This window comes from Pantherophis guttatus, chromosome 6, assembly GCF_059756535.1.
Source record: "Pantherophis guttatus breed Tessera chromosome 6, ASM5975653v1, whole genome shotgun sequence".
Taxonomy (NCBI): domain Eukaryota; kingdom Metazoa; phylum Chordata; class Lepidosauria; order Squamata; family Colubridae; genus Pantherophis; species Pantherophis guttatus.
The window spans coordinates 35,640,866-35,664,335 of NC_142068.1; the positions used below are offsets into that span (position 1 = coordinate 35,640,866).

A 23,470-nucleotide genomic window follows, 5' to 3' on the forward strand; every position below is an offset into this window, starting at 1 on the left:
TATTCATTATCAATCCTGCCAGATTTTATGGCTCAATAATTATCTTATAAATAAAATAGGCCCCAAAGACATTTGTTTTGTGTATTCCATGGTATTCTCTGTTTGGTTATTTGCTTCAGATGTTTCATTACCATACAAGGTAATATCATCAGTGGTGGTGAGTATGGGGTTTGTTCCAGTGGTGAGATTCAAATAATTTAACAACCAATTCTCTGCCCTAATGACCAGCTGGGTAGGTGTGGCTTGGTGGTCATGTGACCGTGTGGGCATGGCCAACTCAACATCACTCATGTCGATCGGTGCTTCGCCTTAGCTGTTACAATGTAATAAGAGTTAACCAGAGAGGCAGTTTCTGTAAGCAGGGCAATAAAGATTAGGCTAGAAACAATGCCATAGTGTTTGCTTCCTTACAGGATTAGCTCTGTAAAGTGGAAAAAAACAAAATAAGATTTCTTCCAACAACCGGTTCTCCGAACTGCTTAGAAAATTAACAACTGGTTCTTCCGAATAGGTGTGAACTGGCTGAATCCCACCACTGGTTTGTTCCCTGTCTACATAGAGTAGCTGCCCCTGCCAGTTGAGGATGCGGTTTTGTCCTTTGTAATTTCTTAGGTAGGGTATTGTTTCATGCTTCAGTGCTAGTCTGATGTTATCCATGCTTATCTGTGATATTTGCTGGAGAAGATGTGTCTGGGTCTTTTTGTCTTGTTCTTAGCTTTTGTATTGTTTCTTTTGAATGATGTGCAAATATGGTTTATCTCTGTCTTTCTACGAGTTTTGTTTTAACTGTCTTCCTGAACACCATTTGGGAGGGTGCCATCTAAATCTCTGATGATAGGCGATTCCAGAGGATGGAGCCTAAACTGAAGAATACTGTCTCCTGTTCCCTTTTTACTGAGCCTAATGTAAGAACAGGACTCTCATCACTATAACTTGGGACTTGTTTGATTATTGCTGGTCTCATCAACCAACAGACAAGTTGTTATATATAACTATAATTATATAGTTATAGCTTTTTGGTATAGTAAGCAGTCCTAGAGGTGATACTGGCATAGATAACTATCATGAGCCCCCCCCCTACAAGTCAGGCCACAAGTGTCAGACTAGACAAAACTAAGCAAAGAGCTCCTGAGCCATAACCACCACTAATGTACCCACAAATTTGGCACTGGTGTCCAAAAATATAGCATGGTCAAAAACACAACTGCTTCAACAATGTCCTAAATTCATTGTAAGGACCAAAGCATTTTCATTCTCCTGTCTTGAATCATGACCAGGCCTGAACACTGACTATATATAAGTAGTTTTTGTTTAGGGACTATAATAGGACTGGCAATCCTTTTGCAAAGTGAAACATCATGTGTCCATGACAGACTTACAATATAACTTCCCATATCTTTATGACTCTATAATACCATAAATCTACAGAAATAGGATAGATTTCCAGTGCATTGTTCAAGACAAAATTAGTGTGTTTTGACTAACATAATGCATTACAAATATAGCCTGGTAGGGCAGAATATAATATTTCTATGACATATCCCCTTTACTTTACTTTACTAATAAATAATAATGGCATATCATTTAAAAATGGGTGGAAATTGTTAGGATATGGTGTAAATCTAACAAGTTGTCCAGGCAATATATGTGTTCTATAACTTTAAATGTATTCTGTAACTTTAAATGTAATGCTGAGTAATTGTAATGTTGAGTCATTGTAATGACTAATGACTGCTGACTGAATGCTGACTGCAATTATCATAATTGTATTGTTGAGTCATTGCACTGCTGACTTCACTTATCATAAGTGGATAATTACTAGTGTAAACTGTATATAAGAAGGAAGCCAAGCTATAGTCATTGTTGGACCTGCTCTCATCATTGCTTGACTTGTTGATTGGAACTGTTACTGTCGTGTGTGAAGACGTGGATGGATATGCTACTATCGTGATTTGTTACCAGCGTTGAATTGCTGTTTATTACCAACTGCTGTTTGTCTGGTAAGAAGATATCTGTAACTTAGGACTGATTTGAATGGCTAAAGACTTGGATTGACTAAAAGACTATGCAACTGTTTTTCACTACAAAGTAAACGTTTTGTTAAACCAGTTTGTATGTATTGTATTCGTTGCTCTCAGTACCGTTTCTCTGTTCACTTACTCTGCTGGTTGGTAACACAACAATATCCTTAACAGAAATACTATGCTGAAATAATATACTGTATCTCTACATTATCTGCACATTTATCTACCTACCAGCATATTGAGTGTGTGTGTGTGTGTGTGTGTGTGTGTGTGTGTGTGTGTGTGTATGTGTGTATGTGTATACGTACATACAGAGATGCAGAGCCAACCAATAGCAGTTTATGTAACGGATGCATAAGTCTACAAAAAGTTGCAGTTGTTTAATAAGTTGAAGAGAGGTCTTCATGCACATTCTTGAGCTTTATGAACAGCCCTATTACATTTTAAATATAGGGTATAATTTGGCCTTCAGAGTTCTGCAAACACTTTCTGAAATGCTTTGACTAATTTTTAGGTTTGTTTTTGTCCAAACCTCAGAACAGAAATAAGATGCCAATAACGTGGTCTTGTAATCTGAGAAATAATACAATAAAGTCTCAATAATATAGTCTTGTCATTTGACGAATTTACAGCTAGATGGGTGAGGTGGATGTTGTAATAATCTGATAGTGAAATTAGAAATTATATTGCATTGTTTGACAATGTATAGGTGTCTCTTCTGAAACAAACAGCCAGGGTCAGAATGAGGAAACCCGAATCTCATAAATATGAGCCATTAAAAGGGGTCCCATCAACTGCCTAAGACCAAAAATAATCATTGCTCATAGAAAAAATAAATATATGTTTGTCTGTGTATATATGTGTGTGCATATTAGTAGGGATACACTGTAAAAATACATTATGGCACAGATAAGAGACATGCATTTTCTTGCTCTGTGAATTTATATATACTGTAATTGACCTTACCTACCATGTTTAATAATTTATTGTTTTGCTTTATTCAGGAAGCACAGGAACATGATTTAATCTTCCTGTCTGATGTTTGCATTTTTATTCAACATTTCACTAAAGGCATGAAAAAATAATTTAATGATCTCTCTCAACAATTCAAGTCAAACCTATCATATTACAGTCTAAATTGAAAAGGCAAAGATAATAGAAAATTTCAAAGAGAAGGCTATCTTATCTCAAGCAATATAGGTGAGAAGCAGAAAAGGTAGAAAAATCAAGTGTTAATTCACACTTTACTACTTAGAATTATCTTAATGGATTTTCAAAATGATATAAACATTTCAATCCTAATAACCATAAACATTTCTTTGTAAAAAAACAAAATATGAATCTTGATATTTGCATTCCTATTTTCAATGAATGTACCCAGTATTTCTATTTAGTTTATATTTATATTAGAAAGTACAGAAATGGAGATAGACATACTCTGAATTAGCTTTCTATTGAAGACTTCATACTTGGAAACTTGTCTTCTTAGCACTGGATTATAAGAGGTTTCTCTCTTTTCTAGTCAACTATGACAGCTGAAAAACTAATCTGTTCTCCTTTGAAATGCATTTTAAATATTTCTTTTATGATGGCTGAGGCAGCTAAAACAGTAATCAGTTCACAGCTGTACTGCATAATTTCTGCTTAATATAACTAAAAAAGCTTAACAATCTATTAGGTTTTAGGAAATGTCTGTACAGGTTTAAACACATAAATACATAGGAATATTTACAAATACATAGGAAATACATGCTCAGACACTTCTGTATACATACACACACACAAACACATGAATACATATGTCTATATAGTGTCACATGTCTTTTGTTACTCTCTATTTTTGCCAAGTTGTCTGTTTGAAAACAAACAATAGAGTTCATGTGTATTTAGAAGCAATGCCTGGCTCCTAAGATAATTAGGTGTACTGTACGATTATTTCAGCCTTCATTTTTTCATTATCTTTATTACATTGTATGTTCTCCATTGTAAATAACGCAGATATCAGGATAATCACAAATTACATGTTCATTACCATTATCACATGGTTCATTATCAAGTTATTTTTGAAGGATTGTTGGCTGCAAGTATGCATAATGTAATACTTTAATTTTAACGCTATGGATTCTTATCCTCCCTAATTTCTTTCAGATTCCATTTTTCCATCATTTATTTTTTCATATAAATGAGTGTCAAAGTCAGTTGTGTCATAAAGCAAGCTGGCTTACATATGTATGATACAATTATTTTGGTGTGGATATTATTCTTTTTTCATGAAGAGCTAAACATCATGTGTGATTAATAATAGGATTGAAATGGATGGGTATCTGTGGTATCCCAAAGAATCTAAATAAATAAAAATGTATTAATTTATAAATAAATTAATAAATTAATAAATTAATTCACATTGTACACTGAAGCACCATTATTAATGCTTTCTGATAGACACCAGGTCCATTTTTCAAAAAGTTCCAAGATTTGCCAATTTTGACCTTATTCTTTGACACTTTGTGGATTTGATGGTCTGCCAGTTATAATTTCTAAAGAAATGTATGGAATTCTTTCAGAAGGGTACAAGGCTAATTATCTACCTAAAAAATTGAGAGAGAAAATATGATAGCAATTTCCAATTTCCAAAGGAAGTAGGTAGAATATCCTTTGCACAAAAGTCTGATATAAATCTGTCAAAATGATCTTTTCCCAAATTATTATTAAACTTATTATAGATCATACTGCAGTGCTAAGCATGTATGTTCCCATTTACCAAGTCAGTTTTTATTTTCTGGATCTTGGTAATAAATTTCCTAATTAATCTTGGGCCCAAACTTTTAAATCTTTTATAGCATATGTTCACTAGAAAGTTGTTAGTTCTGTTTTCAACTTTCCAATGCTAAATTGCTAGAAATTTAAAAATACCTTTGCAAATAAGCTGAATATATATAGATCATAATACATTATTCAATATTTAACAGTCAAGACTCCTGGCATAGATATACTTTCATTTGTGTAGCCAATAGATAGTAATCAAATGAATGAGTTTACTAAAACTGTATGCACCTGTAGTTCATATTGATGTGCAGTCAGAATTTACACTTTATAGAACCAAGCTACAGAAAGCTTGTATTTTAGAATATTTAGAATATTTATATTCCACCATTATAACTTCAAAATCTAATATAGTAGAAAAAAGGACAGAGAACAGTAACCAGGAGTTTCTTTAAGACGTGTGTTCCCCAACCAGGGTACCTTAACTGAAAGGGCATTTTTTCTAGTCACTGTTTACTCTTATTAGATGGAAACAATGTTTTATAGTTTTCGGCATATGTGTGCTGCTATCTAGTGGTCATGTGTATTTTTGCAGCTACATATCACAGAAAAAGGAAGTCTCTGAATGTAACATAGAATTGTCATATTCATTTCATTAACAAAACACTGAGAAATTTGGTTTAGGAATCTGGGTTTGTACAGAAGGCACATATGATTTTGCACTTTTCAGCATGAAAAGTTTCTTCCTCTTTTTTATATAATCTTTGAAATATTGGAAAGTGTAAGTATGATTAGAATGCATTTTCCAATGAAATAAACTATATTAGAGAATGCATAAACATTCCTAAAATTAATAAGTGGAACTTTTACTTCATACTTCATAATATTCTTCCTTCATTATTATGGATATCATGCCTGCATTTTCCAAGTATAAGTAGCCAATATATTTTCTTGCCGGTTTCCATTTGCCTTAACTCTTTTCATCTGATATACAAAACATTATATTATACAGAGCTGGCACCTAGATCATGTTACTTGAGGCTCTCATGCTCCCACTGATCTTCTGTGGCCCCCACAGCTCCTCCAAGATAGCGTAATGCAGGGGTCTCTAAGTTCCGGTCCGTGGCATGCCAGAAACTGGGCTGTGCAAACAAGTGAAGCCCAATCCATGGGATGCAGGCAGCACGTGAAACCACGCTCCCTCCAGTCCACGGAGAAACCTGTCCACAGGACCTGTCCTTGGTATCAAAAGACTGGAAGCCACTGGCTTAATGAAACCTGGCAGCCAGTTTCCAAAGATTAGCTGCTAGTTTTCTACTGGTTTGGGGCAGATTATGAAAGAAGACTGTTGTGTAAGTTTTGGACAGATTTCCAAGTGTGGAAAACTTTCAGCACAATTAGGAAACTGGGAGAGAAAAATATAGCAAAATCTCTGTTGACATAACTTCAGCTTTCCTTTTTCTCTGAAGCAAAATTAAAAAAGTAGAAAAAGGTCCCATGCTGCTGAAAAGGGACTTTTCTCTAATATAAATCACAAGTGTACAAACATTTAAGGAAAACCTATTGAAGTATAATTGCAAAGTAAAAAAGATCTGCCTCTATTTTTTTACTTCTCTCTTCCACAGATGGAAAATTTCCTTTTCAGGGGTGAGGTTTAGGACAGGAAATTCTATGGCTTTGATCAGTTCCATCATGAATGATTCATCAGGGTGAGAAACAGCAGGTTTATGGCATCAGAAAGGCATGTATGCTATTTTAGAAACGTGGAAGGCTTTCCCACCCTTTCTCATTGTATCAAACTTTAAAAGAACATTGTAATAGCTTTGACATGGTTTTACTTTAAGTTTGCTTTTGTCCTTGAATGAAAAACTAAGTTTTTCTACTATTGGAAATTGTCTTTATGCTTCATTTACGTATGTTTTAATGTAATTATTATAGTATATATTGTAGCATTATGAACTATTATAGTATTTTCATTATCATTTGATTCTTGTATTCATCCTTTTTCCTCTACACTGGAACATATAAAATATCTAACAAAACTGCCTTTAATCTTCGGGAGTTTATGCCATAATAAAATTATTAGTGGTAATAAGACTATCAATTTGAAAGATACTAAAGGAACTACTTCTCTTGAAATATTTATGAAATCTTAAGTCTGTTTTCCGAAGTTTCATTTTTACAAATGAAAACAATAGATATCTGAATCTTTGGGGTATAAGAGGAACAAAATGACACATTTTAAAAGTTTGCTCTTGGGTGCTTTCAATATTAAATAGTAAAAACAGGGAGGGAAAGAAAGAATTTGTGTGATTGCTATTTTGTTCTGTTTTGTGCTTCATAATATATTGTGATGTGAATGCTTGAGGGGATAATCAAGAGATTGAAATTGTTGTTACCGTTCCCTCCTTTTCCATTGAGGAAGCTATAATGTCAGAATAGATAGAAAGAAAAAATAATATCAGCAACAAGGTGGACGGACTATAAAAAGTGATGGTTTTATCTTTGGGAAACCTGAAGGACAGATCATCTTTCAGAAGTTGGTTGGTAAAAGAAAACCTGACTTGATGGCACATAATCAATTTCTCTCTGTCACATTCTAAAGTATGTTCATAAATTTCTACTACCAATGTCTGTCCTGCAAGGTCCCCCTTTTTAACGGGTGTTATTCCTCTTAATCTGGTATCAGGAAATTGCATATGGTTCTTATATGGGTGTAATAAACAGCCCAACTAAAGAATTCCTAAGACCCCCCCTCACAGAGACAGGCAAGACACCAGAATATAAACTGACAGCAAACAGCACTGCTTACTAGCAAGGATGATATTACCTAGTTAGGGTAATGAAACGTCTGCAAGAAAAGAAGCAAGCTCAGAGAGCACCAAGGACCCTGCATATGGGTGTGTATGTATGTGCATGTCTATGTGTGTGTAGATATATATGTTAGAATTAGAACAGAGAGGTGGATAGGATAGGATAACCACTCCTTGATGTTAAGCTGGCCATATGACTGTGGAAACGTCTTCAGACAGCACTGGCTCAGTGGCCTTGAAAGCGAGATGAGCAGCACCCCCTAGAGTCAGCAACAACTAGCAGAGTAAAATCTGCAGGGATTCCTTTACCTTTTTAAAATTTATTTAGTCATACCAGGTACCCATGTCCTCCACTGTCTCATGGAGTTTCCCCAAATTCAGGTTCGTTGCACCAATGACACTCTCTAGCCATCTCATCTTCTGCTGTCCCTTTATCCTTTTCCAGCATTTTCCCCCCCAATGAACCCTCTCTTCTCATTTGGTGGCCAAAGTATTTGAATTTACATAATAATAGCTTCCTGATCTTTGAGCTAAAATGCATAGAAAGTACACATACTTGGATATGTAGGACCAGGAGTTTTGAGAGCACATTTCATTTATGGTCATGGTTCTTCTAGCCAATTAGATCTATTCAGAATGCCTAAATCTGATTTTACGCATATTTATATTTATTTCACAACCTAGAAAAAAATATCTAGCCATAACACTGCTGAATGTCACTAAGTAAGGCTCTGAACTACCAAGTTTAATTTTTTTTATAGTTGCTTCCTTGACTTGTCGTGAAGGGTGCTTTTTTCAGGACACAACTGGACTTTATGGTTTTTCTTTGGGAATGTTTCGCTTCTCATCCAAGAAGCTTCTTCAGCTCTTCAGAGAAATGTCTTCAAACAAAAACTAGATAGTCCACTTGCCTCTTGAAAAGGCACCTTTGTGATGTCCAATTGAATATTTTTTTTAACAATTTGGAGAGACTGTACTCACTCAAGTGAATTTGCTCTTGAATTGGATGATACCTGAATCTTAAACCGAATTGCACTGGTGGGCCAGATTTGTTAGCAGATACCCTGCAGAAGCAGAAGAAGATTCTTGGATAAGAAGCGAAACGTCTTCAAAGAAAAAGCCAGAAAAAACATCTATGGCCGTTATGGCAAACTTATGGCATGCGTGTCGGAAGTGGCACACAAAGCCATCTCTCCGGGCATGCAAGCCATTGCCCATTGCTCTTCTGGGTTCCGGCGCATGGCCAGCTGGTATTCACACATGCATGCATGCCAGAAACTGGAAGACCAAGTGTCCGGTGCGCATACCAGAAGATCATCTTACCGGTACATGCATACGTGATGAGCGGCTGCTCTTCCGGTTTCCAGCGCACACATGTGTACCAGCCAGCTGGTCTTTATGCACGTATGTGTGCCAGAAACTGGAAGACCAGGTGGCTGGTGGGCATGCGCCTGCCAGAATCTGGAAGAACATCTTCCCAGAGCAAATATATGAACTGGGCAGCTGCTCTTCCAGTTTCCGGCACATGCACACATGCATGCAAACTCCAGTTTAGGCACTCGGTGCCGAAAAGGTTCACCAACACTGATCTATGGGATATCTGAGAGGGAGTTGCATTCATGTTCAGGATACCCTGATTATACCACTTTATAATGCCTTGGTAAGGCGACACCTGGAATATTGTATCCAGTTTTAGTCACCACAATGTAAAAAAGATGTTGAGACTCTAGAAAGAGTGCAGAGAAGAGCAACAAAGATGATTTGGGGACTCGAGGATAAAACATACAAAGAATGGTTGCAGGAACTGGGTATGTCTAGTCTAGAAAAGAAGGACTGGGATGACATGATAGCAGTGTTCTGATATCTCAGGGGCTTCCACAAAGAAGAGGGACTCAAGGTATTCTCCAAAGCAACCAGGGGTAGGACAAGAAGCAACGGATAAAAACTAATCAAGGAGAGAAGCAACTTAGAACTAAAGAGAAATTTCCAGACAGTTAGAACAATTAATCAGTGGAACAACTTGCCTCCAGAAATTGTAAATGTTCCAACACTGGAAGTTTTTAAGAAGAGATTAGATAACCATTTGTCTGAAATGGTGTAGGGTTTCCTGCCTAAGCAGAGGGTTGGACTAGAAGACCTCGAAGGTCCCTTCCAACTCTGTTATTCTATTCTATTCTATTCTATTCTATTCTATTCTATTCTATTCTATTCTATTCTATTCTATTCATGCAAATAAAAGAGGCCGGAATTGCCTAAGTTTAAAAAAAAGTTAAGTTTGGTGAGATAAGATTTCTATTTTTCACTGAGAATTGGGCCCAAAACTACACAAAGGATGTTAGATGACACAAAAGACATTTGGGTGAACTCAAGTACATAATATTTTCAATTTGATAAAAAAGATATGAAGATATGTTTTTCTTTTCACCAAGATTCCATGAATATATACTGTAGCTCCTTTGACATTTTCCATTACTTCTCTATGACAATTAGTCAGTAATACAGTAAAAATGTACAGCTCCTCATGCTGCCAATATTGCAGAAATAGCCATAAACATGCAAGAAAATTCCATACTGAGATTGGTATGGAGCAGATGGTGAATGAATTGTTCCATCACAGTGCAGCCGTTTCAGGTTTCCAGAGCAGACAGTGTGAAATCTGACCCTCACAGTCCAGGTTTTATTATTAATTTGTGTTGATACATACAATATATGCTATTTTTATAGTTTATTAAATTTCCCTCTCCTTTTAGTCTACATTTCATAGTGGACTTTGTCAGATTCCACCTCCATTTTATCTTCATAGTTATTCTTGATGTAGGCTGGGCTTGAGATGTCCCAGCTGAAGAGGCCAGAAATTTAAGCTTTCAATATCCTCCATGAAAGAATCGTTTTGTTTTCTAAATTTGAATCGATGGAAAGTGTGGAAGGGATTCAGAAAATGAGTGTGCAATAAGCATTAGGATCAGGAAGACCTGTTCAGCTTTATAACTATTGAAAAATGATTTGGCCTGGGGTATTGGCATGAATGTGCCTATAGGATCTTTCAGCATCACAATGACAAAAGCAATGTCATGGAATATTGATGCAATTTCTACCCTATTGAGACATGTGGGATGTGATGCATCCAGGAAAGAGGTGGGGCTTCTGTTGCCATTCTGTGAAGTTGGTTTCATCAATCTGATCTTCTTGCAACACTTACCCACACCCACTATATGCCAGTGTTCTGGCATTTAGCTGGTAGAAATACTTTTAAAGCTTTATTAAACCTTAACTTTAATTTGAATAAGACATTTAATTGTGAAAAAAACCCCAGCAACTGAGATATGAATGCCAATAAGCTACTTAGGGCTATAAAAAGTCATCTTAAATGATGTCTAGCAGGCAATTGGTAGCCAAGATATTTCAGTGCACGAACGATGGGATCCTTGAACTTTTCATAGGTCAGCAATCTGGCTGATCCACTGTGCATCAACTGAATTTTTAAGAGCTCTTTTTAAGTCTGACTGGCTAAAGTACCATTTGCAATTGGTGCACTAGCTGTAATTGTGTGAATATGCTCTTCAACTCAGCTGACCCTTGCAAATCCAGTGACAACCAGGAGGAGGTTCAAGGAGCATTTTTACTGAAGGATTGAAGTTTCCTGAAGACGATTCACCTCAGATTGAGACCCCCAGTCTTTTGCTTACCAACAATTTAATTTCATCTTGTTCTCCAACTTTTCAGCCTATTGAAATTAGGCAATGTTTAAGATGCTAATTGTCTCCTTGTATCTGAAAGAGAGAAAGCAATAGAGCTAGGACTTGCTAGCATATCTGAGGGCACTGTGAAGATCTGAGTGACCTCCCCAATAGTTTCATATATATGTTAAACAAGAAAAAAAAATGTGAAATAGCACACAGTTCAAATGACCTATAAGTGTTAAGCATCATTGATGGTAACAAAAGCCTCTAAGTGCTGCAAAAGGCACCTTGTGACAGGACTATAATTAAAAAGCTATTTTGTGTTGAGAAAGAATATTTTCAGTAAATCATACCATGCCATCCCCACCTCCCTTAAGCATGGAACTACTAGTCCCTTCCTAGCCTATTTAGTCAGCCAAGAGTCGATCAAAGATGTGAGGGGGCTCATTCTTGAAAAACCCCAGAAGCGGTTTCCCAGATAAAATCCAAGTAAGGCGGGCCAGTTTTAAGTCCTACTCTATTGCAGCCCTCCCGAAATTTGAGAGCTGGCTCTCTCTCTCTACTGCTAACTAAATCCATTCAAATTCAAGCCCCCACCCCCACTTTACAGATTCTTCCGAGTGGATGCAGCCGGCGCTAGGACCCGGTGGGAGTGATGTGTGCGGACCATCCGCAGCTCTCCATTCTACCGTGACTGGTGGGTGGCGATGACGGCAGGGCGGAGGAGCGAAGGCAGCGGTTCTTAAGTCCCGTGTTTTCTTTCACCTCGGACGCTTTCGGATCTGACTTCACGAGTCAGGGCAGATAAGGACGCGCGGGGAGGGGAAAAAGACTTACGGCAGCCATAAGGGCGGCAGATGAAGTTCGGCAGGGAAGCTCCTGATGAGAGGTTGGCCACGAGGACGCTGCGCCCGCAAGCACCGGTGCAGGATCGCACGGTGAGTGACTTTCTCTCTCTCTCTCTCTCTTTGGCGTGTCCGCCCGCCCGCCCGCCCTTGTCTGGAATCTCTTCCCCGCCGGTTTACGTGCATGTGTATAGGAAAGCTCTTACTCTGGAATCTGTTGCTCAGTTGCTAACGGCCCTGCAGTTTTTTTCTTGGAAAATGAACGTATGTGGCTCAGGACACAAGCGAGGGTGTGTGAAGGCAGCCACTCCCTTCTTCTTCTTCTTCTTGATCTGGGGCTCCGGGGTTGAGCAAAGCCAGAGATCAGACCCTCCCGGCGAAGAAAGGAGCCCGAGACAGGGAAAGGTTGAAGGGCGGTCTCGCTGTTGTCCTTGAAAGTTTGGAGGCAGCGGTGGTCGGCGGTCTCCTGGGTTGTGTCTGGTTGCAGAGTGGTGGAATGTAAAGGCTTTTGTGTGTGTGTGTGGCGGGGGTGGATGGGTGGAGGGGGGGGATTCCTTATTTACCTTTCCGGATCCTCCAGGTTTAGAAATGATCGTGGCCAGATTCAGTCTCATCTTTGCTGAAAGGATCAAGGGACGCTCGCAAAGGTTTGGAGGATTGCTGTTTGTCAGTGTGTCTTGAAAAACAGTCTCCAGCTATTAGCCTCATGGTTTTGTTTTTCTTTGACTTTAGATGTCAAAACCCTCCACGCACTAAACTACAATTTTGTGCCTATCTCTCTCTTGTGAGTCCAACTGCAACACTGGAGTAAAATCCGTCCTTGTTCAATGGGATGCTTCCTCCCAAATTATAAGAGTTCATGTCTTAATAAATACACCAATTGATCTTCCAAGAGTGCAGAAAGCCTCCTTTCCTCTATATTTGTACTTTTATAAATGGTTGCCTTGAAGTTACTCTTTCTGCTGGTTCTCTGAATTTCTTTTGATGATCGTGATCTCTGGTTAGAAGCGGAGAGTGTGAGGGAAAAAGTTTTCCAGTGGATCTGCTAAATCACATAATTGCAGGCATTTCTGAGACAGGCTGACTTAAAAGCTGCAGATGATTAATGTCGGAGCAGTTCCACCAGCATCACACTATTGCTACAGGCAGAAATGAAGGCACACATTTTCTACTCTTTTCCTGCATGGAAGCTTTTCAGAGTACTGACCAAAATTGCAGTCAGTTGATGATTAAACCTTTCACCTGATATGGGCATTTTTAATTTCTTTCTCCTATATACATCAATATTTCACTAGATTGAGTTCACATATTGCACTAAACAAAGCTCTGGTTTCATTCTGGTCACTTAGCAAATTATTTTTTATTCAGTAAATCGCGGTCTATAAACCATGACAGAATGTAGTCTGTGCACTTGAACAGTGAGTTTATCCTTGGGTTGGCTAATTTATGCAACAAGTATGTCCACAATGTACCAAGGATATAATCAATGTGTATTCTTCCTGAGATTAAAATCTGTACAAGGTTATTTCAGCGTGTAAGTCTTGGCATGCATGCAAAGGACTGTGGTGTTATTTATTTGATATGTATGCTACTTTTATCTAGACAGCATACTAAAAAGCAGAGACATCACCCTGCCAACAAAAGTGTGTATAGTCAAGGCTATGGTTTTCCCAGTTGCAATGTATGGCTGTGAAAGTTGGACCATAAGGAAGGCTGAGTGCCAAAGAATTGAGGCCTTCGAATATGGTGCTGGAGAAGATTCCTGCGAGTCCCTTGGACTTCAAGGCGATCAAACCGATCAGTCCTAGAGGAGATCAATCCTGACTGCCCTTTAGAAGGCCAGATCCTGAAGATGAAACTCAAATACTTTGGCCATCTAATGAGAAGAAAGGACTCACTGAAGAAGAGCCTGATGCTGGGAACAATTGAGGGCAAAAGAAGAAGGAGACGACAGAGAATGAGGTGGCTGGATGGAGTCATTGAAGCAGTAGGCGTGAGCCTAAATGGACTCCGGGGGATGGTAGAGGATAGGAAGGCCTGGAGGAACATTGTCCATGGGGTCGAGATGGGTTGGACATGACTTCACGACTAACAACAACAACATGCTACTTTTCACTGTTCCTTCCAGCAAAGTACAGAGGAAAAACAAAGGGAAAACAATTTACAATAAATGGCACAATAAATGCAAGCATGTAACATTTAAATTACTGGGGCAACAGTCCTGTAATAATAGGTGTCCTATTGAGTTGGGCTATTAACACCTGGTGAGCAGCTATGACTTTCAAGGCTTAGTACTAAGGCCAGGCTAAGGTTTTCTAGGAGAGATCTATACATGGGGTGACATCACTAAAAAGATCTCGGTTCTAGTCTCCACACTGTTAATCGATCTTCAAGTAGAACTCAGAAACATGATTCAATAGTATTTCAGGTAATTTTTTCTGGTCTGAACAATACTTCAAGCTTGTATGTTTCAGATGGCCCAAAAGTTAGCAATCTTCCTTCCTGTCCTTTTTTAGTGAATGCACCAAGCAAGATGAATGGATTGGGAGAGTTCAGTACAGAAAGAAGAAGATGGGCAACTTGCCTGATGGTCATAACAATAAAAAAACAGTTCACTCATTGCTTAATCAGAGAAGGACTGTCAAGATTAGGTCAGTAGTTTAATTGTAGCCAGGTGTTATTCCTAGAGCTGTGGCTGAACAAAGCATGCCCCAGCCTTTTGCTGAAAAACACAATGTTGTGGCATCCACCACATTCAATACAGACTAAGACAACAGCTCCTGACAGAGTAGGTTTCTACTCCTCCATCAAGGTGCTTCAACCTACATCTTTGATCCTTCTCCTATTACCACTGATAGAGTCCTCTGGCTACCAACAGCAGGTCTCTACTCTTGTGAGTAAAGACTTTACTATTAATATATGAAGAGGCTTTATAGCTTTTTCCCTTAGGCTAATTAACTTGTCCTCATGAAGTATTTATATTGAATTTGAGAATCCTGGTGAGGCAGTCTTTTGTAGGTTGTTACCTTTGTTTTTAACTACACAATATACATGCAGTTTAGTTTGTGAATTAATAATAAACTAAACACAAAAACTACCTTAGGATGTTGTATGAGACACATATTTCCTTGACCTAGTAAATTGGACTGTGTAGACCAATTTTTCAACACTGAGTTACCAATTATCAGAGCCAGCAAAAGTATAACTTTCATCAAATGATCATTTATAATAAATGATTTAGTTCTGTTTATTTTAATGTAACTTACTTTACAAATGCAAACTGGTTTAAAGCCAACTTTAGAAGTATCTTTTTGGGGATGGAACATCCTTTTTACTAAGGACATTATTCTTCATTATTCAAAAGCAATTTAGAATAAAAACATTAGATATCTTATTGTTATGAATGTCCAAAATAGCTGATGTTGGTTTACCATTGCAGGAGATTATATTAGTAACTTTGCACACTCTTTGTATCATTTTGTTTGGTCCCTTATAAAGCTACTTCCCTTTAATATAGATTATTGAAATTTCAAATGTGCCAACAAATAAAAAAATAATTGTCTATTTTGTTATATAGAATAGTGTTGAGAAAAAAAAACTGTAATAAGTTTTAGTTTTGAAAATATCTATTAAAACAATCATGTATCATTTCATCAGAGTCATTTTCAAATAGGTTTTTTTTAATGTGAAGCGATAGTACTATCCTAAATATACCTTTGTTAAATCTATCCATTGATAACATATAACTAAATCATAGGCTCACTTCAGGATTATCTCAGGATTGACATAAATGGCTGGTGATGTTATGGAATTCTGAGAAGAGGTTTTTTTTTCTATAATTCTTTTCTTTTCATATGTGAAAGTTTATGGTTGCAGTTTTGAACAAATGGTAACTTCTTGCTGTGTATAAATGCAGGTATTGTATTTGTTCTAGGTTGCACTAGTTCGGACAAGCTAAAATCAAACTATAGTTCTACATTCAGGTTTAGATAAAGCCATTATTTTCTGTGGTTCATTGTAACATTAGGCTCTACCTATTGTGGATTTTAGAAAGTTTAGGGAGGTATGTGTGTAACTGTAAATCCAGTTGCTTTGAATGGAATATACCAGATTACTATCAACAAAGGGACTTTCATATCCATTTCATTACCCTCAAAAGTGCTTGAAGAAATCTTTTTATTGCTTTGTTGACTTCATATACTGAGAATGACTGATGATCAGTATTTCTGCAGGTAACAAAACAATTAAACAGCAAGCTCCTTTTATGTTGCAGAGAAGAGAGAAATGACCAAGCTGTTGTAAATTTCAACCCTTTTCTTTTTCCTTAGACTTCTGATGGAGAGCTGCAAAGCCTTCAGGCTTGAACCTGTCTTAAGGGGCCCTAGTTTTAAAGCTAAGAGGAGGATTGAGGCAAACATTTATTCCAAAGAGAAGGTAGAGCAACAGCATCTCAACAGCAAGAAAAATATTCCTTCCCTACATGTCAGGCTCAAAGATTAAGCAGTTCTCCCTGCTTTTTTCTCTCTCTCTTCCTGTTCCCCATCACAACAATACTATGCAAAACAGTTAGGAAATCTTATTATATTTCTTCTCAGTAAAGCCATTTTAATATTCAATATTCATAACCTAGTTTTCTAAATTAGTATTTTAGTGAAGTTCATTTAGGTTTTGGCTCTGTTCAGTGTTTGATTATTATTTCCATTCTATTTTTTTTCATAGTTTTTAATGAGTCAATTTAAAAGGAAAAAAGGTTTATGATTGATGTTTAATTAGAGTTTAGGATACAAACCATAAGTGGACAGAATATTTTAGCATTTAACATTCTCAGCAATTAGTTCATATGTATTTTATTTCTGACACAATTTTAATACATATTGTGTAATATTCTATTCCCTATAAAGGAATGTTCCTAATGTTTTGTTACTACTGGTGATAGTAATCAGGTCTGAAAGTGTTTGGATATCAATGGTATGCAAACTCTTTTCAGCTGTTATGTAATTGCCTAAGGCAGGCCTCTCTTAACTTAATATTCTCTAGGTATATTAGCTGAATACCCGTGCTCCGCTATGAAACTATGTGATCAGGCTTGATAAATCGACGCTTAAGAGTTTGAAAATTAATGAATAGTTACGATCGGCCTCTTGTCTCCCCTTCTTTCCCTCAGGCTGGCCCCACAAAAGCCTCTCCTCTCCCTCAGGCTGGCTCCACAGAAGCCTCTCTTATCCTACCCCCTTCTCTCCCTCAGGCTGGCCCCATAGATCCTCTCCACTCCCCTTCTCTCCCTCAGGCTGGCCCCACAAAAGCCTCTCCTCTCCTCTCCCTCAGGCTAGCTCCACAGAAGCTTCCCCTCTCCTATCCCCTTCTCTGCCTCAGGCTTTCTAGCCCTTCTCTCCCTGAGGCTCATCCCACAGAAGCCTGTCCTATGTTATCTCATTCTCTCCAGAGTTATTTTCAATTTGGGAGGGGGAGAAGAACGTCTAATTAGCATCAGAGCATGTTATAATAATATAGGAAATACTAATGCTCTGATGGTCATTTCGAAAAATCCTTTCTTAGTGAGCACCTAGAAGCCAAGAGGAACATACGTGGCAAAGTTCAAGTGTGTAGGCTTTACGGTTCTGGAGATTTTGTGATTAATGCGTGAGTGGTTTTCGCTTATATATATACAGTTTAAAGTTGCAAGACTGAGCCTCACTGCCAATTTGTGGAGACTACAGGTTTACTTACAACCACAATTGAGCTCAAAATTTCTGTTGTTAAGTGAGACATTTGTTAAGTGAGTGTTAAAGGTGAGTGTTATGACATTTATTCCACAGTTTTTAAGTGAATCACTTCAGTTGATAAGTTAGGAACCTAGTTGTTAAGTGAATCTGGCTTCTCCATTGACTTTGCTTGTCAGAAGGTCACAAAAGGTGATCAGATGGCCCATATTTATGATCACAGCAAAGGTCATAAATATGAACCAGTTGCCAAGCATCTGAATTTTGATCACATGGTCATGGGGATATTACGAAGATCGTAACTACCGTATGAAAATTGGTCATAAGTCACCTTTTTCAGTGCTGTTGTAACTTTGAACGGTCACTAAACAAACTGTTGTATATCGAGTCTATCTGTACTCTTAAATTGCATCAGGTGCTTATTTAAATATTGCCAATAGTTTGAAATCAAAACCCTCCCAACCATAATGTGCAATTGTAAACCCACTTCAATTTCCACAAGTCCTGCTGTGCTGCCTCATTGTGGTAGCTGTGTGTGTGTGTGTGTGTGTGTGTGTGTGTGTGTGTGTGTAGAATGAGCAAAGAATGCCAGGAGTGTATGATGACAATAAATAATCCCAAGAGGATCACGCAAGGCTTGAAGATTGTCACAGCTGCCCCATTACAGCAAGCAGAAACTTACTGTATATTGGGTAGCCACAATACAGAAAGATGCTAGAGACAGATGATCCCTTTAGTGGCAATAGCAAAGAAAAAATATTCTGCAGGAGTTCAGGGCTACTTGCAAAGGTCAGAATTGGACTGTTTTTCTCTGTCACTGTCTATTAAGATGGAAATTGAAGTAAAGAATATTGGGCGTTTGAACTTTGATGTTGGAGAAGACTACTGAAAATAAACATAGCTAAAATATAAAAAATTGAAAATATACATAAAAATATACAATAATAATATAAAATATGAAAATATACATAGCTAGGCAAGAAAACAAATACATGGATCATAGGACAAATCAACTTAGAGTTCTCACTTTTGAGGCACAATGGCCAGATTCAAATTATATGTTGGACACATTCAGAGGTTTAGCTCTGGAGAAATCTATCATGCTGGAAAGAGTGGAAAGAAAGAAAAAGACAATGACTCGGAAGAAGATGAATGGATTCAATTACAGAGGCAATGGGCACACTATATTGGGCAATGTGAAGGACCAGTTGGGGACAGATAATTCTGCTACAAAATCTATTTATCTTAAACAAAATCTATCTTGGTTAAAAACTGACACTGGTCTGATGGCACATAAAATCAAGCCCACTTCAATATCTGATTTTTTTATTATTTGAGAGCAGTTCTTTGTTTTGTAGTTCTAAACCACAATTCGAGTAATTCAGAAATAGGCCTCAAGAGCTCACAACGAGTGAAAATATATTCATTTACAAAAGGAAAGAGGACATATAAAATGAAACACCAAACAAGGTTGGCAACTGGGTTGTGTAGCTTCTACAGATTCTTTACTTCTGGTAGTAATAGATTATTTTAAATGGGGATGACACCACAAAAGAATCAGTATCACCATCGCTCAACATTGACCTATTCCTTTTTTTATATCCACATATATTGAAGCTTTTCAATAATTTACAAAGAATGCCATTTCTACTCATGAGGAAAATGAGAAGAGCCTCCTCTGCCATCATTCTTGGCGTGCTCAAAAAGAACTATGTGCTGAAAAAAACCCATACTTTTCACTCCCAAATCCGTCATGATCCCAAATGTTCATGAAGCTTGAACAGTTTAGCTTCTTCCCAACCGTTTATGGTTAATTTTGAAGTTATAGAACAGTGATGGCGAACCTTTTTGGCACTGAGTGCCCTAACCGGAATGTGTGCACAGGCCAGAGTGCTGAAAATCCAAAGACCAGCTGGCTGGTGCTCATGCTCACGCCGGCCAACTGGTCTTTGGGTTTCTGGTGCTCCGGTGCATGCAAAGACTACCTAACAGACCGGAAATCAGAAGAGCAGCTGGCAATGGTGCACGTGCCCACAGAGAGGGCACTGCGTGCCACCTTTGGCACATGTGCCATAAGTTCGCTATCATGGCTATAAAAGTCCCATTTTTTTAAAAAAATTGATTTATATGCCGCCCTTCTCCAGAGACTCAGGGCGGCTTACAAAGCATTAAGCAATAGCCTTCATACTTTTTGTATATTTATACAAAGTCAGCTTATTGCCCCCACAAACTGGGTCCTCATTTCACCTACCTTAGAAAGGATGGAAGGCTGAGTCAACCTTGAGCCTTGGAGAGATTCGAACCAGCAGTAAATTGCAGGCAGCTGTGTTAATAACAGGGTGTTGTAAGAAAGATGAGCTAAGTTAGAGAGGAGCTATCTTATTTGGGTTATCTAGTCTTGGCAACTTAGCTATTGAAATCTGATATTGTAAAATTTTAATGTCATATATCATATATTTTTAGATTGTTATTTCTGTAACTGTTTTGTCTTTTTCCCTTTTTCTTTTCTGTTTTGTTTGAAAAGGCCTTCGGGCTATTCAATAAACAAACAAAACATAAAAATAATAACAGGGTGAAGATAGTACAGTACCACTGTACTATCAAGGCTCTTATTGAGGATTCCAGACCCAAAAGCACTGCTTTATACTTTAAATATTAATGCCTGACTGCCTCCCTGTCTTCTTTTCCCATTCCATGAATTAACATGCTTGCAAACTAACGTAGCAAACTCATTGTAATGGTTATTATTATTCTGATGTGACTCTAATCAAGGCACTATGCTTGTTTACATTGGGCTAAATTTATTCCAATGCTTTTATATCTAAAAAAAAAACAGATGGCACCACCAACTAATATTACTTGATCCTGAAAAAGCTAAACAGGTTCAGACTGGCTAGTAATCAGATAGAAGACTTCAATAAAACTTGAAGTAACTTGAAGGCTGTAAATTGATTTTTTTAAAAAAGATAGTTTACATTTTTATATTAAGTTGTATATTATTCCATAATGAGATGGAGATATCATGTATACTTGTAAGCCACTTTGGCTAGCAGGAGATTAAAAAAATTAATTTAACAACTTGATAAAAAAACAGTATAGGTTGGCTACTCTTTTGATATAATACTCTGATAAAAATAATATCCATATCCTAATACAATGCAGACTCTTTACAAGGACACCTTAAACGTAAGCAAGGTTTTTCTTCATTAATTGTAAGATAATAGAAACAAAACAATAAATGAACTAAAGCTCACATAGTTAAGGAGACAAAGGCAATTTAACTCTTAGTATTGTGGATGACATGGCTGTAGATTTTTCCTTGAAATTATTGAACTGGGTGAAGTAGAATTGGATTAGATATTGATTGAGTCTAGTTGATTTAAGCAAACATGTTTCTTTTCACCTTTTTTATTATGATATTTATGCATATTGGATCTAAGTCAGTTTCTCATTACAGCTGTTCTCTCCCTCCCTCTTGGTTTCCACTCAACAATTCAAGCTATTGTGCAAGGAAGATGTTTGAATGGAAGCTTTCTCCACTGCATGTGGTCTGCATAGGAAATGTGATTACCCTCTCTTTAACAGAATTTTTCAATTAAAAATACTGACATCACTGGCAGTTTCAAAACAAACAAGCAGTTGGCCTTTCTGATTTTCTTATTTGACCTCTTGCCCTGGAATGAGTAAACAAAGCAAAATTAGTCAATTGAAGCGTCTCAGCTATTTCCCCATTTTGTAGTAAAGGCTTAGAAGACAGAGAAGTTGTTCCCTTTTTAAAAACTCTTCTTTAATTAACTGTATTACAGTATTTACAGAATTGGTATAGGAAGAATAGGAAAAGAATACTCAAAAGGAATAACAGAAGGATTCATAGCAAGATTACTTATATAATAGCTAAATTCTGTGCTGAAGCCATCAAACTTCACTGGGTAAGTTTAGACCAACAACAGACCTAGGTGATTTATTTTAATGAGATTTTATTGCATTCTCAAATTGCATTTAGCTGTTTTAAATTTTATGATCTGGTCTTAGACTGTTATAAAATGTGTGTTCATTGTAGCTGCCTGCAGGAAAAGTTTGTAAGCTTATTATTTCTGCCAAATATATACAGTATGGTTGTGTTTACATCTGTGTAGAAAAATCTCATTCACAAACCAATGTAGATCCTATAATTATTGAATATTACAAAATCTAGAGTAATTACAACTCACCACAGCCAACTTGCCACGGGACAGCTAGCCTCAAGACAATTCAGTGTGGGATAACTCAAGAGAGGGGCAAGTAGAATTGCAGCTCACCTTAACCTTGAGGACTTCTAAATTGAGAAGGTTCAAATCTAAAGCAAGACAAGGCCCTCTGCAATTCACTTGTCCCTCTCTTCAGTTGAATTTTCCTGCTACGAGTTGGTTGTGATGAGTTGTCCTGTAGTGAGTGACAGGTGAATTGGCCAGGCAAGTCAGCCAGAGTGAGATGGCTAGGGCAAATAAGCCACAGTGAATTGTCCTACACCCCTAATACAATAGGGTTTTACATTGACTGTGCCTCCTTATAATCTTGAAGAAGGAAGCTGGAATTTTTGCAGCCAAAGAACTTGTTCAAATACTGAGATATACAGCTCTCAAAATGCACAAAAGTAGCTGATCTTAGCAGTAGGGCTTATTTATGGGTGAAAATATGAATCTAATGTTCTTTTATTTCATCTGTTCAATCATGTAAATCAAACATGGGTTCAAGATCCAAATACAGGTTCAGATGGCTCTATTTTAATATAATTTAGCAGTTTCCTATAGATCAAAGAATGCATACGCAGGTCATACTGAGGTATCATAGCTGTCTTAAAGGTGTTACAAACCACAAGCATAATAATAATAATCATAAAATTGGACTAAGAATATAAAATACATTAAAATATGAAATCTATACTAGCAGACTAATACATAACAGTATGGTTGTGCTTACAACTGTGTAGAAAGATCTCATTTAAAAGCTAATGTAGATCCTATAATTATTGCAGAGTACAAAATCTAGAGTAATTACACTGACAGAAATATTTTAGCTTTATAGTATTCAAGACTATCAAAATGAAACACCCTTCCCACTCAGGTTATGCTGCATATTCCAAAAGCTATGAAAGAAATGCATAGTGCAAACATGTTACAGACTATGTGTATGTATTAAAATGTGTTTGAATCAATATTAGTCAAGTTACTTGTTGTATTCAGGTGGAGAACAAATGTCATTTACATTAGGCATTGGACTCAAGTAATCCAAGGAGTTTTTCTGCTATACTGCATGATCCTTTGCAGGGGTGTCAAACTGGTGGCCCGTGGGGTAGATGCGTAATGTGCAGGCCACACCCACTCCAGCTCCGCAGAGGCAAAAAAGTCACAATACAGCACAATATGTCACATGACACGATTGAGTTTGACATCCGTGCTTTATGGTATAAATGGGATATTTTGATAAAAATTTATAGATGTGTTTTGCTCAAAGGCTTACTTCTTTCCAGGAGTGTTTTGTTTTCTATTTGTAAAGCTATGTGATAATTGTTGTCAGAGAATGTCAGGTTAGGAGAAATGTAGCGTATGGCTGCCAGAAAGTATTCTGCATTTGTCAGAGGCAGGT

At 37.3% G+C, this 23,470-nt stretch overlaps 1 protein-coding gene and 2 long non-coding RNA genes across 4 annotated transcripts in view; 2 read left to right on the forward strand and 1 right to left on the reverse strand.

The window, feature by feature from the left end:
- Window positions 1-1,696: 1,696 nt before the first annotated feature.
- On the forward strand, window positions 1,697-6,503 carry LOC117678824 (uncharacterized). Its single transcript, XR_004595143.3, has 3 exons — window positions 1,697-2,000; window positions 3,029-3,224; window positions 6,413-6,503. It is a non-coding gene; the product is annotated as an uncharacterized LOC117678824 (long non-coding RNA).
- Window positions 6,504-10,252: 3,749 nt separating this feature from the next.
- On the reverse strand, window positions 10,253-12,207 carry LOC148113088 (uncharacterized). Its single transcript, XR_015728613.1, has 2 exons — window positions 12,118-12,207; window positions 10,253-11,370 (listed from the first exon to the last, which is right to left on the reverse strand). It is a non-coding gene; the product is annotated as an uncharacterized LOC148113088 (long non-coding RNA).
- The window catches only part of SPSB4 (splA/ryanodine receptor domain and SOCS box containing 4), a 170,966-nt gene continuing 159,415 nt past the window's right edge, over window positions 11,920-23,470 (forward strand). Inside the window, exon 1 of one of the 2 annotated variants that reach the window (XM_034439443.2) lies at window positions 11,920-12,218. The gene's annotated coding sequence lies outside the window, so the exon portion shown is untranslated. The remainder of the gene's footprint in view (window positions 12,219-23,470) is intronic. The other variant, XM_060682829.2, reaches the window with a different exon arrangement.